The 16,084-nt window shown below is 47.8% G+C and overlaps 1 protein-coding gene across 2 annotated transcripts in view; it reads right to left on the bottom strand.

Annotated features, from left to right (window-relative positions):
- LOC137353049 (G-protein coupled receptor 4-like) overlaps positions 1 to 9,311 on the bottom strand; it is a 149,559-nt gene extending 140,248 nt beyond the window's left edge. The window contains exon 1 of one of the 2 annotated variants that reach the window (XM_068018988.1): positions 9,238 to 9,311. The gene's annotated coding sequence lies outside the window, so the exon portion shown is untranslated. The remainder of the gene's footprint in view (positions 1 to 9,237) is intronic. The other variant, XM_068018987.1, reaches the window with a different exon arrangement.
- Between the last annotated feature and the right edge of the window lie 6,773 nt (positions 9,312 to 16,084).

Here is a 16,084-nt window from a genome sequence, read left to right as displayed (position 1 = left end):
CCCTCACTGTAACACTCCGATTTATCCCACACCCCTCACTGTAACACTCTGATATACCCCACACCCCTCACTGTAACACACTGATATACACCACACCCCTCACTGTAACACTCAGATATACCCCACACCCCTCACTGTAACACACTGATATACACCACACCCCTCACTGTAACACTCTGATATTCCCCACACCCCTCACTGTAACACACAGATATACCCCACACCCCTCACTGTAACACTCTGAGAAACCGCACACCCCTCACTGTAACACTCAGATATACCCCACACCCCTCACTGCAGCACTCTGATTTATCCCACACCCCTCACTGTAACACACAGATATACCCCACACCCCTCACTGTAACACTCTGATATACCCCACACCCCTCACTGTAACACACTGATATACACCACACCCCTCACTGTAACACTCAGATATACCCCACACCCCTCACTGTAACACACTGATATACACCACACCCCTCACTGTAACACACTGATATACACCACACCCCTCACTGTAACACTCTGATTTATCCCACACCCCTCACTGTAACACTCTGATATACCCCACACCCCTCACTGCGACACTCTGATTTATCCCACACCCCTCACTGTAACACTCTGATATATCCCACATCCCTCACTGCAACACTCTGATATATCCCACATCCCTCACTGCAACACTCTGATATATCCCACACCCCTCACTGCGACACTCTGATATATCCCACATCCCTCACTGCAACACTCTGATATACCCCACACCCCTCACTGTAACACTCTGATATACCCCACTCTCCTCACTGTAACACTCTGATTTATCCCACACCCCTCACTGTAACACTCATGATATACCCCACACCCCTCACTGTAACACTCTGATATACCCCACTCTCCTCACTGTAACACTCTGATTTATCCCACACCCCTCACTGTAACACTCTGATATACCCCACACCCCTCACTGTAACACTCTGATATTCCCCACACCCCTCACTGTAACACACTCTGATTTACACCACACCCCTCACTGTAACACACTGATATTCCCCACACCCTTCACTGTAACACTCTGATTTACCCCACACCCCTCACTGTAACACACTGTTATACCCCACACTCCTTGTCCTTCGAAACTTTACTCTAAAAGGTTATGTTCCAAGTGGACCCCCTTTCGAGAGGTTGCGATGTAATTGTGATGTTGTTTCAACAGTAAACCCTCCACTCAGGAGCTCTGTTCAGAGGGAATAATTTCATTGAAACATCATCAGAGGGAACATCTAAATCTGACCCCCTTTGGCAAGTGGTTTGAGCCCCCAATTACACTTTAAAGAGGAATCTTTGCCTTTAATGGTGCCCTGTTGTTGCCCGGGTGCATTGTACAGAGCCAGTCCCTTTTTATGTGTCCCTTTCAGCTGAGTGTTCCACACAATATTGAGTATTACTTCTTACCTTTGCTTTGTGTGGGATGCGATGGAGAGGCTGGGTTTGTGGAATCCTAGTCTGACCAGCTTTGTGTCATGGTAAATGATTGCGTATAAGAACGCCTGGTTGTGGGCCAGAATAAACAGAAAAAATGCAAAAGGTTTTGCCTGGAGTCCAGCAGTGGTGTAGAATTACCTGTGATGTTCAGGCTTTCTCTTGTGAGCACAGGGTGACACTGGTGTTCTACATCTTTGTGGACAGAGTTTATTTAATAATAGCCAGGGGCACTTATGCACATCAGCAACTACAACAGCACTTTCTTTCTTTTATCCCTCACTCTCTCCCTCTCCTTTCTTCTCTCTTCCTCCCTCTCTTTCTCCTTTCTTCCTTCCGAACATTCCCCAATGATTACTGCGCGACAGGTGACATACGGACGCTAAGCGAGGGCAGAATTGGGCTCAGCCGCGATGCCCCTGCCTGGCGGAATAGCCTGCTGACACTGTCTAAACTCCAAATGATGGGTGAGCATTCAGTTGAGGGCCTGGACGACAGACATCGCCTTTGGAACCCCGGGAAGAGTTGACGCTTTCCGGGATTGAAGGGGGGCAGGGGGGGGGGGGGGCTACAGTCTGAGATGGTGTGAGAGTGAGATAGAGAGATGGACAAAAGGTGGGTGGGTAGCAGCAGAGCTGGTTTCATCGCACTCCCTTCTCAAGGAACGTTATTTAAGGCACTGAAATCACGAATGACCGTCTTAACTCATGCACCCAGCATCCAGCTACATCTCTGCTTCTGACAACAGAGGTGACGCCAACAGACCATAGAAACTTTGAAAATGACATCAGTTATTTCAAATGATTCAAATGGAACGCACCTGCTTTAGTTGGGTTGTTGGGGGTGGCCTGCGGATGGGGGGGCGGGGGGGAAGAGAGTTGGGGGGAGAAGAGTGGGGGGGAGCGAGTGGGTGGGGTCACTCTCAGCGCTGCGGCCTTTGTCAGATCCTCGCAGTCTGCAGTCACTGGGATTGTCGCCCTGTCTCTCCACCACCTCCAGTTCCAGCTCCAGCTCTCAGGGCTCGTTGAGCAGCCGGCAATATCGATGATTAGCTTAGCCTCCAGCAGCAATGGGACCACATGACCTGCTGCCCGTGTATAATGTGTCAACAGAACAAACGTTTAAATGAAGCATCCTCAAAGAGTAGACGCCCACTTGCTAACAGGTGCCAGCATTTGTTTATCCGAGACAAACGCACAATTAAAAACTTATTTATAGCTGTTTGCAAAGAAGAACTGTTTGTACTTTCAGCTCAGACGCAACTCACAGTATAAATTCTTCTGGCAGACAACAACAACTTGCATTTGTATAGCATCTTTAATGTAGAAGGATGTTCCACGGCACTTCCCAGCAGTGTTATCAAACAAAATTCAACACCCAAGGCACGCAAGAGGTTATGCGGACCGGTGACCAAAAGCTTGGGCAAAGAGGCAGGTTTTAAGGAGTGTCTTAAAGAAGGAGAGAGAGGCGGAGAGGGTTCAGGGAGGGAATTCCAGAGCTTAGGGCCGCAGGCAGCTGAAGGCACGGCCGCCAATGGTGGAGCGATTAAAACCAGGGGATGCTCAAGAGGCCGGAACTGGAGGAACGCAGGGATCTTGGAGGGTTGTGGGGCTGGAGGAGATTACAGAGATAGGGAGGGGCGAGGCCATGGAGGGGTCTGGAAACAAGGAGTGGTCTGATGGCGGTGAATAAATCGCAGCCAGCAAAACCCGAGTTATACTACATCTGTGCTATTCACCTCAACCATTTCATGTGTTGGTGAGGTCCACATTCTCACCATTCTCTGGGTAAAAACAGTTCTCTGAATTCTTTGTTGGATTTACTGGTGACTCTGTCACATTTATGACCTTCGCTTTGGTCTCACCCACAAGTGGTGACATCTTCTCTACGTCTACCGTATCGAACCCCTTCCAAATTTTAAAGACCTCGATCAGGTCATCTCTTAGTCTTCTCTCTTCTAGAGAAAAGATCCCTTATCTGTTCAGTCAGCCCTGATAATTATAACCTCTCAGTTCTGGTCTCATCCCAAGTGAATGTTTCCTGCACGTACTCCGGTGCTTCTCAATCCTTTTACACCATTGGTGGCCGTGCCTTCAGCTGCCTGGAGCCCTAAGCTCTGGAATTCCCTCCCTCAACCCTCTCCGCCTCTCTTTTCTCCTTTAAAACATTCCTTAAAACCTGGAGACCAGGACAGAGCACAGCATTTGTGTTCTAACCTTTTCTAACCAAGGTGCTATTCCTTATGAAGGAGGGGGGGGAAAATGATCTTAAAAAAAATAAATATGGGTAAAAGAAACATTTCTTAGAGTTTAAAAAGCCCCCGTCTTCAGGAGAAAGCGTATTTTGTTTTTTTTGGGGAGAGGAGTGTGAGATTCTATCACCATGGCTGTGTCAGAATAAATCATGCTTCAGTTCTGTTTCTATCATTCTATCATTCTAGCTCTCTTTACTCATTGTCTCGATCACAGAAAAATCAATCCTTGTACCCCTCACCATCAGCATCCCCCTACCCACTTCCAACCCTAACCCCCACTTCTGGCCCAGCAACGCCTTGATTTTAAAATTCTCATTCCTCGTTTTCAAATCCCTCCCTGGCCTCGCCCCCTCCCTACCTCTGTAGCTTCCTCCAGCCCCACAACCCTCCAAAATCCCTGCGTTCCGCCAATTCTAGCATCTTGAGCATCACTGTTTCCCATCGCTCCACCATTGGCGGCCGTGCCTTCAGCTGCCTGAGGCCCTAAGCTCTGGAATTCCCTCCCTAACCCTCTCCGGCTCTCTCTCCTCCTTTGAGACGCTTCTTAAAAGCTACCTCTTTGACCAAGCTTTTGGACACCCGTCCTAATATCTCCTTATGTGGCTCGGTGTCAAACCTGTGAGACGCCTCAAGATGTCTTCCTATGTCAAAGGCGCTGTACAAACGCAAGTTGCTTTTTTTGTTGCTGTGTGTCATCCGAGAAGAGACCCCTCCCCCAATGTCACTTCCAAACTCCCAGCTGTCTAACCTTTCAACTTCCCTTTCTCGTCATACTACTGCAGCTACTGATCTGTTCAATCACTTCCTTTACTCTGCCCTGGTGCCCTAGCAAAACCCTTACTCATTTGACATTAAGAAATGTCAAATTCCTCACCTGACAATTTGCCAACTAGGGTCCCCAGATGTCTAGACTTGTCTGCTGACAACACTGTTGGAATATCTGGAAGATCTCCATTGATATCAGCGAGGGCCATAATCTCAGTCCTTTCAAAACAAGTTACTAGCCGGGTCTGAGTGTACGCTGTTTTTTTTAAATGGTGAATTCTGTCTCAGGTTCATCTTTTTCAACAGGTCCAGGGACAGTGCGATCTCAATGGACTGTTAATTACTCCGACATTTAAAAAAAAACACGACTATTACAGTAATAAATCTACACAAACAACTCGACCCCTCCCGAACTCTGTAACCTCTCCAGCAAACCTCTCTCCCACTACCCTGGGAACTCTACGTCACTTCAATTCCGATCTCTTGCACAACCGCAGTATTCAACGTCTCACCATGTGATGAAGCATTGGTATTTGAATTTTCATGGAGGATTGTTGCTGGACAGACGTAGTTAGATCATAATGTCAAAGTACATCAGCAAATCAGAAAATCGAAAACTCATGATGAATTTACCGATGCCTTTCAGCTGCCTGGGCCCTAAGCTCTGAAATCCCATCCCGAAGTGTATTCGCCTCTCCCTTCGCCTTTAAGAGGTTCCTTAAGCCCTACCTCTTTGATGAGGAACCTGTCCTAATATCTCTTCATGTCGCTCAGTGTCCAGTTTTGTCTGACAAAGTGCCTGTGAAGCGCTTTGCAACGTTCTTGCTATATTAGAGGGGCTATATAAATGCAAGTTGTTGTATATTGACCCTGAAATACTAAATTGAACACAAATAGTACAATTATAACAAAGACTTTAAAAAAATTAAACACTTCCTGTCATGCAGGCCCCCACCTGCCAAGATTGATTTCGCCACATGGACATTAAACATTTTAAAATTGTTGCTAGGAAGAAAAGAAGGTCTATTAAAAGGGGTTGCCAAGCCCCTGGCTGGAAAGACATTTTTTGTATACTAGCAGACAGTGTTGGAACAAAGGAACCGGTATCCTGCTCCCATTTAATCCACAATGGGCTTTTGATTACCAGACGCTGAGGGTGCAGGAGCTCGCATTCCAGGTTGACTGCTAAGATGGCCGAATACACAAATGGAAGTGGTCACACCCCCTAGTCACATGACTAACCTGCTGGGCAACCTGAGTTTTTTTAATTTGAACTTGCCACGGAGAATTTGAACTCAGAAAGCGCCTTGCCCTTGGACTGAGAACATCTCGTTCCTGTCTGCTCCCATCTCTTTTTCATGGAACTGAAGATCCATTGAAGACACATGAACCCCAAGAGAGAAAAGTCTCCTACAGTTTACAGTTTAAGAAGAATACTGGGCCCCAACGAAAAGCAAGACCACTTACAATCAAGGACTCTATAGCAAGCTCAAAGCACAGTAACAAACCCCCTTCAGAGATTGCGTCAAACTTTTTCACTTTATTTTTCTTCTGCTCTTTTCTGTCTCTATTTGCATGTGCATATCGTGTATGCATGCTAGCGGGGCGCGGCGTGTACCGTAGGCGTCAACTGAATTAGAGTTTAAGTTTAAGTTGTAATAAATTTCACTTTTCTTCTTTAAACCTAAGGAAGCCTGTTTACGCTCTTTTCTTTGCTTTATAATCGGAACATGGTGAACAAGGATTCACCAAGGGGGAGCTAAAACATGGGGTGTTTAAAATTAAACCCTGTTACAGTAAGCCCAGGTGAAGGCTGAAAGGGACCCCTAAACACCTTTCTCACCTGGTCATAATGCTTCCTCTTACCCTTTTCTTCCTTTATCCTAATGTTTTTTAAACCATTAATTTTAAAATGAAAAGGAACTTACTTTTTTTTTACTCGTTTTCAGGATGTGGGCGTCGCTGGCCAGGCCAGCATTTATTGCCCATCCCTAATTACCCTTGAGAAGGTGGTGGTGAGCTGCCATCTTGAACCGCTGCAGTCCATGTGAGGTAGGTACACCCACAGTGCTGTTAGCGAGGGAGTTTCAGGATTTTGACGCAGCGACAGTGAAGGAACGGCGATATAGTTCCAAGTCAGGATGGTGTGTGGCTTGGAGGTGTTCCCATGCGTCTGCTGCCCTTCTCCTTCTAGGTGGTAGAAGTCATGGAAGGTGCTGTCTAAGGAGCCTTGGTGAGTTACTGCAGTGCATCTTGTAGATGGTACACACTGCTGTCACTGAGCGCCAGTGGTGGAGGGAGTGAATGTTGAAGGTGGTGGATGGGGTGCCAATCAAGCGGGCTGCTTTGTCCTGGATGGTGCCAAGTTTCTTGAGTGTTGTTGTAGCTGCACACATCCAGGCAAGTGGAGAGTATTCCATCACATTCCTGACTTGTGCCTTGTAGATGGTGGACAGGCTTTGGGGAGTCAGGAAGCGGGTTACTCGTTGCAGAATTCCCAGCCATTATGGTAGCATCGTCACCTCATGAATTTGTTTCTTTTCCTGTGTTGTCACCATCATTCCTGGCCAGAATGGAGATGAATGGGTAATTCCACTGTCAATCACGCTTGGAGCCCGCACTGCTGTAAGTGACCGGGATTGATCTAACGCATATAATTTGCTGTTTTGTAACTGTCCTCCGCTGACTGCATTTTGGGCGGAAACCACCCTGCTTTTCTCGGGAGACGTTGCTGTAGTTTCGGTCGTGAGTTCTGTTTGCTGTAGTTTGTGGAGAGTCTTTCTAAATAGACTCTGTAAGCTCTTTGCTGTAGTTTGTTTGCTAACCTTGCTTGCAGTAAAATAGACTGTTTGCTATGAGTCCCGCCTCTGATTCATTGGCTGACACAGTGGTGTCAATAGATGCTCTGTTTCTCTTGGTGTATATGTGTGTGTGTGGTGGGTGCGTGTGTGTGTGTGTGTGCGTGTGTGCGTGGTGGTTGTGTGTGTGTGTGGTGGTTGTGTGTGTGGTGGTTGTGTGTGTGGTGTGTGTGTGTGTGTGCGTGTGTGTGTGTGTGGTGGTTGTGTGTGTGTGCGCGTGTGGTGGTCGTGTGTGTGTGCGTGCGTGTGGTGATCGTGTGTGTGCGTGCGGTGATCGTGTGTGTTTGCGTGTGTGTGTGTGTAGTGTTGATTGAACACAGGTTGGACATTGGAAGAACTCCCAGCTCTGTGGAATTTCCTAACGAGTTCTGAATTTGCAGACAAAACCTCAATTTAATGTCCCACTGAAATATAACACCTCTGACAATGCAGCCCTCCCTCTCTAACTTCCCCAGCACTTCCCCCCCAGATTGAGAGCTCTAACCTTCATCCCACTCACAGTTTCTGATCCAGTGGTCTAGCAGGCATCTTTCCATCTAACCTGTACCATTCTTCTAACCTACTTTATTTCTCCCAAAGATTGCATTTTAATTCAATTCATTACTTGTATTGGGGATTATCGTTGGCTGAAGCCAACTTTAAACTAATTAAAAGTCAGAAGTGTGAACATTGCCCTAGTGATAAACCCTTGTGTGCCAATCTTTGATGATCTTATTGCATCTCAATAGTATGCCAGTTGTATCAGTGATGGCTCAGTGGGTGGCACTCTCGCTGGGAGATTTTCGGTTCAAGTCCCACTTTGAGCACAAAAGTCAAGGCTGACACTCCAGTGCCATATTGAGGGAGTGCTGCACTGTCATTGCTGTCTTTTAGAGGACGCCTTAAAGCAAGGCCTCATCTGCCCTGTCAAGCCAGATGCAAGATCCCACGACACTATTTTGAAGGCTTTCTCCCTGGTGTCCTGGCCAATATTTATCCCTGGGGCAATTTCACAAGAATAGACGATCTGGTCATTATCATGCCGCCGTTGGTGGGATCTTGCTGTGTGTAAATTGGCTGCCATGTTTTCGACATTACAACAGTGACCACATTTCAAAAAGCACTTCATTGGCTGTAAATCGCTTTGGGACATGCTGAGATTGTGAAAGGCGCTATATAAATGCAGCTGATAAATTTTGGCACTTAAATGTGTGAGCGAATCCATGGGAACTGGGGGTTAAAATCCCATCCTCCTTTATAGAGTCACAGAGAGATACAGCATTGAAACAGGCCCTTCTGCCCACCGAGTCTGTGCCGACCATCAACCACTAATCCTACATGTCCCACCATTCCCCTACCTACACCAGGGGCAATTTACAATGGCCAATTTACCTAACAACCTGCAAGTCTTTGGCTGTGGGAGGAAACCGGAGCACCCGACGGAAACCCACGCGGTCACAGGGAGAACTTGCAAACTCCGCACAGGCAGTACCCAGAAACTGAACCTGGGTTGCCGGAGCTGTGAGGCTGCGGTGCTAACCACTGCGCCACTGACTCTGAAAAAACAGAGTTCATATGTCCCAGATCTCCCAATCTATCCAACAGCGTCCTTGATCACCTGTTCTGGCTGCACAGGCTCCTGACTCTGAACGATTTGGTCTTACTTCACTTCTCCTTTGCCAAGTTTTGAGTGGATCGGCCGAGAGTTTAGTGGAGAGCTGGCACAGGTGACTCTCCTGGGAGGGGGAATTTGCAAGATGGATTAAGATATTCTTTAAAAAGGGAAGATAGAGTAAATGTCTGGTAATACAGGAACATCGGAACCGAAGAAGGCCATTCAGCTCTATGCACACACACACACACACACACACACATATATACAGCTGACAATTCACTCACCTCTGCCAACTGTACTTCTCGTGTGTGACTGAGTATCAGCTCCGGGCAATGTAAACTGTATAACTGGCCTTGTCATCTGCGCACTGCAGTAAATGAACCAGTTTCCGGAGATGAACCTGCATCGGAGATGGATGAGTTTAAAGGGGCAGCGTCTTGCTGACGTAAAAAATATATTTGGCAAATCTTCCTTGTTTTGAGGCAAACGAAAGCGAAATACTCAGATGAGGCAGGCGCCGTTGCATTTATATAGCGGCTTTCACGACCTCAGGACGTCGCAAAGGACTTTTCAGCCAATGAGGTACTTTTTTGAAGTGTAGTCACTGTTGCAATGTAGGAAACTTCGCAACCAATTTGCGAAGAGCAAGCTCCCACAAACAATGATGTGACCACGACCGGATCATCTGTTTTTGCGATGTTGGTTGACAGATTAATATTGTCGAGGATACCAGGGAGAACTCCCCGGCTCTCCTTTGAATTGCACTGTGGAATCTTTAATACCCATCTGAGAGGGTAGACAGGGCCTCAGTTAAGTGTTTCATCCAAAGGAGCAGTGAAATAGGGAATGCTGAATAAATTGTCTGGAGCCAGGAGCCTGTGCAGCCAGAACAGGCGATGTAAGCACCTCAGCACTACAGTGGTGTGTCAGGTTAGAATGTCTGTTCAGGTCTCTACGTGTGGACTTAAACTCAGAATCATTACAGACCCAGAGACGAGATTTCTACCCACTGAGCCATGGCTGATAACCTTTGACCTTGCAGAGGTTGGGATAGAGTGTATCGCACGTGCGAACAATGCACGTTCCCTGTACTTGTGACCCCGTGATATGTGCAACATAGTCATGTCGTCTGGGACAAGCCTCATGAAACCTGAACCTTCTTTGATCATTCTTTAAATTGCCCTTCCCTATTTTATCCTGAGCTCGTTCCCATCTTCCTGACCAACGATTCCCCCTTGGGAAGGGAGGCAATGCCGCGCCGCACTTCCAGTTTACCCCGTGATAGCAGCAGTCCCGGAAATGTGGCTCTCCAATGCGGGGGTCCAAGGAGGAATGGCGTTCCTTACATCAGACTGTGCAAGTGCGGTCAACTGCCTCCTTCAGTATGAAGCCACCTCTCAAAGGGAGGAGCCATTAATCTAGGTTCGTCAAAGCCAGTGTTGAGGTGCCTGTTCACATTCCCATTGCACTGTGTCCCCTCTCTCTGAGGATAAAGATCCATTTCGGGATTTGCACATGAATTTTAGTGTGGCAAATGCCAAGAAGCAGTTGATGCCTCGCAGGGATAATGTTATCTCCTGTTGCTGGGCAACGGGACACTGAAATGCATCTATGCTGCAGAACGGAGTTGTTCAGCCTTGGTCAATCCATCAGTTCGATGTTGCAGCTCGGCTGCCGGAGATAGCTCGGTCATAAAGGCACTGCTCCAATTACAGTTCCATTAGTGCTGTCATCAGTGATTCTGATCACCGTCACCATTAGGCTCCAGGCACCTGCTGAAACATTCATGGCAAATTAAGCACAAGGCATTGTGAGCCATTCCTTATGCTTCCTGACCGGGCAATAGTCACAGCTGGGAAAAGTGTGAGAAGCAAAGGAAGATTTGAAGGGAAAGCATGAAGGCAAAGGAGGGGTGACCAGAAGAGAGTGTCAGTGATTAGCACTCTCACCTCTCTGTTGTGAAGGCCCTGGATTTAAGCCCCACTCCAGTGACTGGAGCACATTAAGCTAGACCAACACTCCCAATGCAGTACTGTGGGAGTGCTGCACTGCCAGAGGTGCTGTCTTTCGGATGAGACGTTAGGCTGAGGCCCCCTCTCAGATGGATGTAAAAGATCCTGTGGCACTATTTGAAGAAGAGTAGGGGAGTTCTGAGCCAATATTTATCACTCGACCAGCATCACTAAAATAGATTATCTGGACAATATCACATTGCTGTTTGTGGGAGCTTGCTGTGCATAAAAGTGGCTGCCACTTTTCCTACATTACAACAGTGACTACAACTCAGAAGTACTTTACTGGCTGTGAAACACTTTGGGACGTCCTGAAAGGTGCTATATAAATGCAGCTTTATGGGAATGAAAAGAGAGGCGCTGAATGAATGAAGAACTTAGTGAAAGTGTTGGGTAGACGCTACATCAACACTAGGAATGAGAACATGGTTGGGAGGAGTGAGGAAAGTACACAGGAGGCCATTCAGCCCCTCTAAGCTGTTCCACCATTCAATTAGATCCTGCTTGCTCTATATGTAAACTCCATCTTAATTTGTTTCCACAGGAATATTGCAATGAGGATTGTAAGTGGGTTGCTGTAGCTTTAAGCTTGGTTTGAGACTTTGCTACAGAGTAGCAGATGAGGACCAGAGGAGAATCTTTACAGCAACAACAACAACAACTTTTATTTATAAAGTGCCTTTGACACAATAAAACATCCCAAAGTTCTTCTCAGGGACATTACAAAATAAAATATGGCACCAAGCCATGTAAGCTTGGCCAAAGAGGTATGTTTTAAGGAGCATCTAAAAGAAGGAAAGTGAGGTAGAGAGGTTTAGAGTCATAGAGTTTTACCGCACAGAAACAGGCCCTACAGCCCAACATGCCTGCGTTGACCATCAAGCACCCATCCAATCTTATCCCATTTTCCAGCACTTGGCCCGTAGCCTTGTATGCTTTGGCGTTTCAAGTGTTCATCTAAATACTTCTTAAATGTTGAGGGTTCCTGCCTCTACCACCCCTTCAGGCAGTGTGTTCCAGATTCCAACCACCCTCTGGGTGAAAAAGGTTTTCCTCAAATCCCCTCTAAACCTCCTGCCCCTTACCTTAAATCTATGCCCCCTAGTTATTGACCCCTCCGCTAAGGGAAAAGGTTTCTTCCTATCTAACCTATCAATGCCCCTCATAATTTTGTATACCTCAATCAGGTCCCCCCTCAGTCTTCTCCGCTCCAAGGAAAACAACCCTAGCCTATCTAGTCTCTCTTTATAACTGAAATGCTCCAGCCCAGGCAACATCCTGGTGAATCTCCTCTGCACCCTCTCCAGTGCAATCACATCCTTCCTATAGTGTGGTGGCTAGAACTGTACACAGTACACCAGCTGTGGCCTAACTAGCATTTTATACAGCTCCATCATAACCTCCCTGCTCTTATATTCTATGCCTTGGCTGATAAAGGCAAGTATCCTGTATGCCTTCATAACCACGTTATATATCGGTGCTGCTGCCTTCAGTGATCTATGGACAAGTACCCCAAGGTCCCTCTGACCCTCTGTACTCCCTAGGATCCTACCATCCATTGTATATTCCCTTCCCTTGTTGATCCTCCCAAAAATGCATCACCTCACACTTCTCAGGATTAAATTCCATTTGCCACTGCTCCGCCCATCTTACCAGCCCATCTATATCGTCCTGTAATCTAAGGCTTTCCTCCTCACTATTTACGACACCACCAATTTCCGTGTCATCTGCAACTTATTGATCATACCTCCTATATTCACTTCTAAATCATTGATGTACAATACATTGGCTGAATGACAGGAAACAGAGAGCAGTGGTGAATGGAGCCCTCCGGACCAGGGAAGGCACACATTGGGGCCCCTCAGGAGCCAGTGCCAGGATCACCCCCTCGACACACACCAATGACCTAGACTTGGGTGTACAGGGCACAACCTCCAATTGCCTTTATTGACTTTACAATTGACGTAATGTTTAGAGAGGGCATTTCAGAGTCTAGGCTCAGGCAGCTGAATGCACGGCCGCCAATGGTGGAGCAATTAAAATCAGGGATGCTCAAGAGGCCAGGATTAGAGGAGCGCAGAGATCTCAGAGGGTTGTGGGGCTGGAGGAGATGACAGAGATAGGGAGGAGGCGAGGACATGGAGGGATTTGAAAACAAAGATGAGAATTTTAAAATCGAGACATTGCTGAAACAGGAGCCAATGGTAGGTCAGCGAGCACAGGGGTGATGGGTGAACGGAATTTGATACGAGTTAGGACACAGGCAGAAGAGTTTTGTATGAGCTCAGTTTGCAGAAGAATTGCAAGGATGTCTGTGTGTGTGTTGCTCAATGTGGCTTAATTGCAGTTTCTCTCCTGAAGGTGCTGTCTCTTGGCATCTCCAGATTTCTGTTCACCTTCCAGTACCTCAGCCCAGTGCCCATCTTCATATGTGATTCTAGACACCAAGTTTGGGACAGGGGCAAAGGGGGTTCTTTATCCACAGCCCAACCCAAAGGATTAACCCTTTCCTCATCTCCTATCAGCACACATTTCTCTTCACCTTCTTGTCCCAGAGACACTCAGGCTAATTAAGAAAGAACTCTCACAACCTCAGGGTGACTTTACAGTCAATAAAGTACTTCATAGTCAATGTTTTTTTTCCCCAAAATATACTTTATTCATAAAAATCTGTAAAAATTACATTGCCAAACAGTTTCCAAACAGCACCAAAAAATACAAACATTGCAAGGGAGATCAGTTTCCTTCAATACTGTCATGAGTTTCTTCCCAACCCTTCCGTTTCACAATTGTCATGTCAATTACAGTTTTACATTTACAGCAATTGAGAATATTAACGATACAGTTCGAGGGGTTTCCCATGGATCCAGCCCCTCAGTCCAGCTTGGTGGGGGAACCTTACACTGTGGTCTTTCCCCATTGAGCCTTTGCTGCGGCTGCCCCAAGCTTTAGTGCGTCCCTCAGCACGTAGTCCTGGACCTTGGAATGTGCCAGTCTGCAACATTCGGTGGTGGACAACTCTTTGCGCTGGAAGACCAGCAAGTTTCGGGCAGACCAAAGGGTGTCTTTCACCGAATTGATAGTCCTCCAGCAGCAGTTGATGTTTGTCTCGGTGTGCGTCCCTGGGAACAGCCCGTAGAGCACAGACTCCTGTGTTACAGAGCTGCTTGGGATGAACCTTGACAAAAACCACTGCATCTCTTTCCACACCTGCTTTGCAAAGGCACATTCCAGGAGGAGGTGGGCAACCGTCTCTTCCCCACCACAGCCAACGGGGGGGCACTGTGCGGAGGGGGCGAGACTTCGGGTGTGCATGAAGGATCTGACGGGAAGGGCCCTTCTCACCACCAGCCAAGCTACGTCTTGGTGCTTGTTTGAAAGTTCTGGTGATGAGGCATTCCGCCAAATGACTTTGACGGTCTGCTCGGGGAACCATCCGACAGGATCCACCGTTTCCTTTTCCCGTAGGGCCTTGAGGACATTCCGTGCAGACCACTGCCTGATGGACCGGTGGTCAAAGGTGTTTTTCCGCAGAAACTGCTCCACGAAGGATAGGTGGTACGGCGCCGCCCAACTGCATGGTGCGTTCCGCGGCAATGTGACCAGGCCCATCCTTCGCAACACCGGGGACAGATAGAACCTCAGCACGTAGTGACACTTGGAGTTTGCGTACTGGGGATCTACACATAGCTTGATGCAGCCGCACACGAAGGTGGTCATCAGGATGAGGGCCACGTTGGGTACATTTTTCCCGCCCATGTCCAGAGATTTGAACATCGTGTCCCTCCGGACCCGGTCCATTTTAGATCCCCAGACGAAGCGGAAAATGGCTCGGGTGACTGCCACGGCGCAGGAGTGGGGTATGGGCCAGACCTGCGCCACGTAGAGCAACAACGTGAGCGCCTCGCACCTGATGACCAGGTTCTTACCCACAATGGAGAGAGATCGCTGCCCCCACATGCCCAACTTTTGTCGTACGTTGGCTACTCGCTCCTCCCATGTTTTGGTGCACGCCCCGGCCCTTCCGAACCATATCCCCAGCACCTTCAGGTAATCTGACCTGACGGTGAAGGGGACAAAGGATCGGTCAGCCCAGTTCCCAAAGAACATGGCCTCGCTCTTGCCGTGGTTAACTTTGGCTCCCGAGGCCAGTTCGAACTGGTCGCAGATGCTCATCAGTCTGCGCACGGACAGCGGATCCGAGCAGAAGACGGCGACATCATCCATGTACAGGGAGGTTTTGACCTGAGTGCCTCTGCTGCCTGGGATTGTCACCCCTCTTATGCCCGCATCCTTCCTAATAGACTCAGCAAAGGGTTCAATACAGCAAACAAACAAGACCGGGGACAGAGGACAGCCCTGTCTGACTCCAGATTTGATCGGGAAACTTTCAGATTCCCACCCGTTGATTGAGACTGCGCTACTGATGTTTGTGTAGTCAATGTTGTGATGGAGGAAACACAGCAGCCAATTGGCACACAGCAAGATCCCACAAGCAGCAATGATGTTGGATGAAGCTCCTTCACCCATTACTGCCCTGACCGGGATCAGCACAGAGCAGGGAACGAACCTGGAAACCCCCTGGTGTGTGGGGCTGCAGTGCTGGTTATATTGTGCCTTTACACACGGAGCCACCAGCACTGTTGTACTGTGCTGCAATTATTAGGAGGAATCTGCTGGATAAACAGAATAAATAAATAACACTGGATTATTCTCAGGGCTAATCATCTTTTGAATCCCTGAGACTGGATTATTGCCATAACAGTCATTGGCAAACATTCTGGGTCCTCCACAGAGTTAATGTCGAGGAGAAAACATTTTAACGCTTACTCGTTTGTAAAGTTGGGATCTTTATTTGAATCCTTTTTTCCAATTGTTGGCTCTTGCTGTGGGTACGGTTCCTCACCCGATGGACAACCTCTGGTACCCTGCCTAAGTGGCCATTCTCCAGGTGTGAGCCCGGGGAGTTGGTGTCAGCTGCCTATTCAACCATGGGGGGCGAGGGTTTGCAACAGAGTCAATTTTTGTGTCCCGATTCCTGAGTGGCCACCGGGAGAAGGAACCCTGACTGATTTGTTCCTCTCCTTAGCCCACTTGGGCTGACTGTGGCCTCACTCTC

The sequence above is a fragment of the Heterodontus francisci genome, chromosome 40, assembly GCF_036365525.1.
Source record: "Heterodontus francisci isolate sHetFra1 chromosome 40, sHetFra1.hap1, whole genome shotgun sequence".
Lineage (NCBI taxonomy): Eukaryota > Metazoa > Chordata > Chondrichthyes > Heterodontiformes > Heterodontidae > Heterodontus > Heterodontus francisci.
This window is presented reverse-complemented; position numbering and strand designations above follow the sequence as displayed.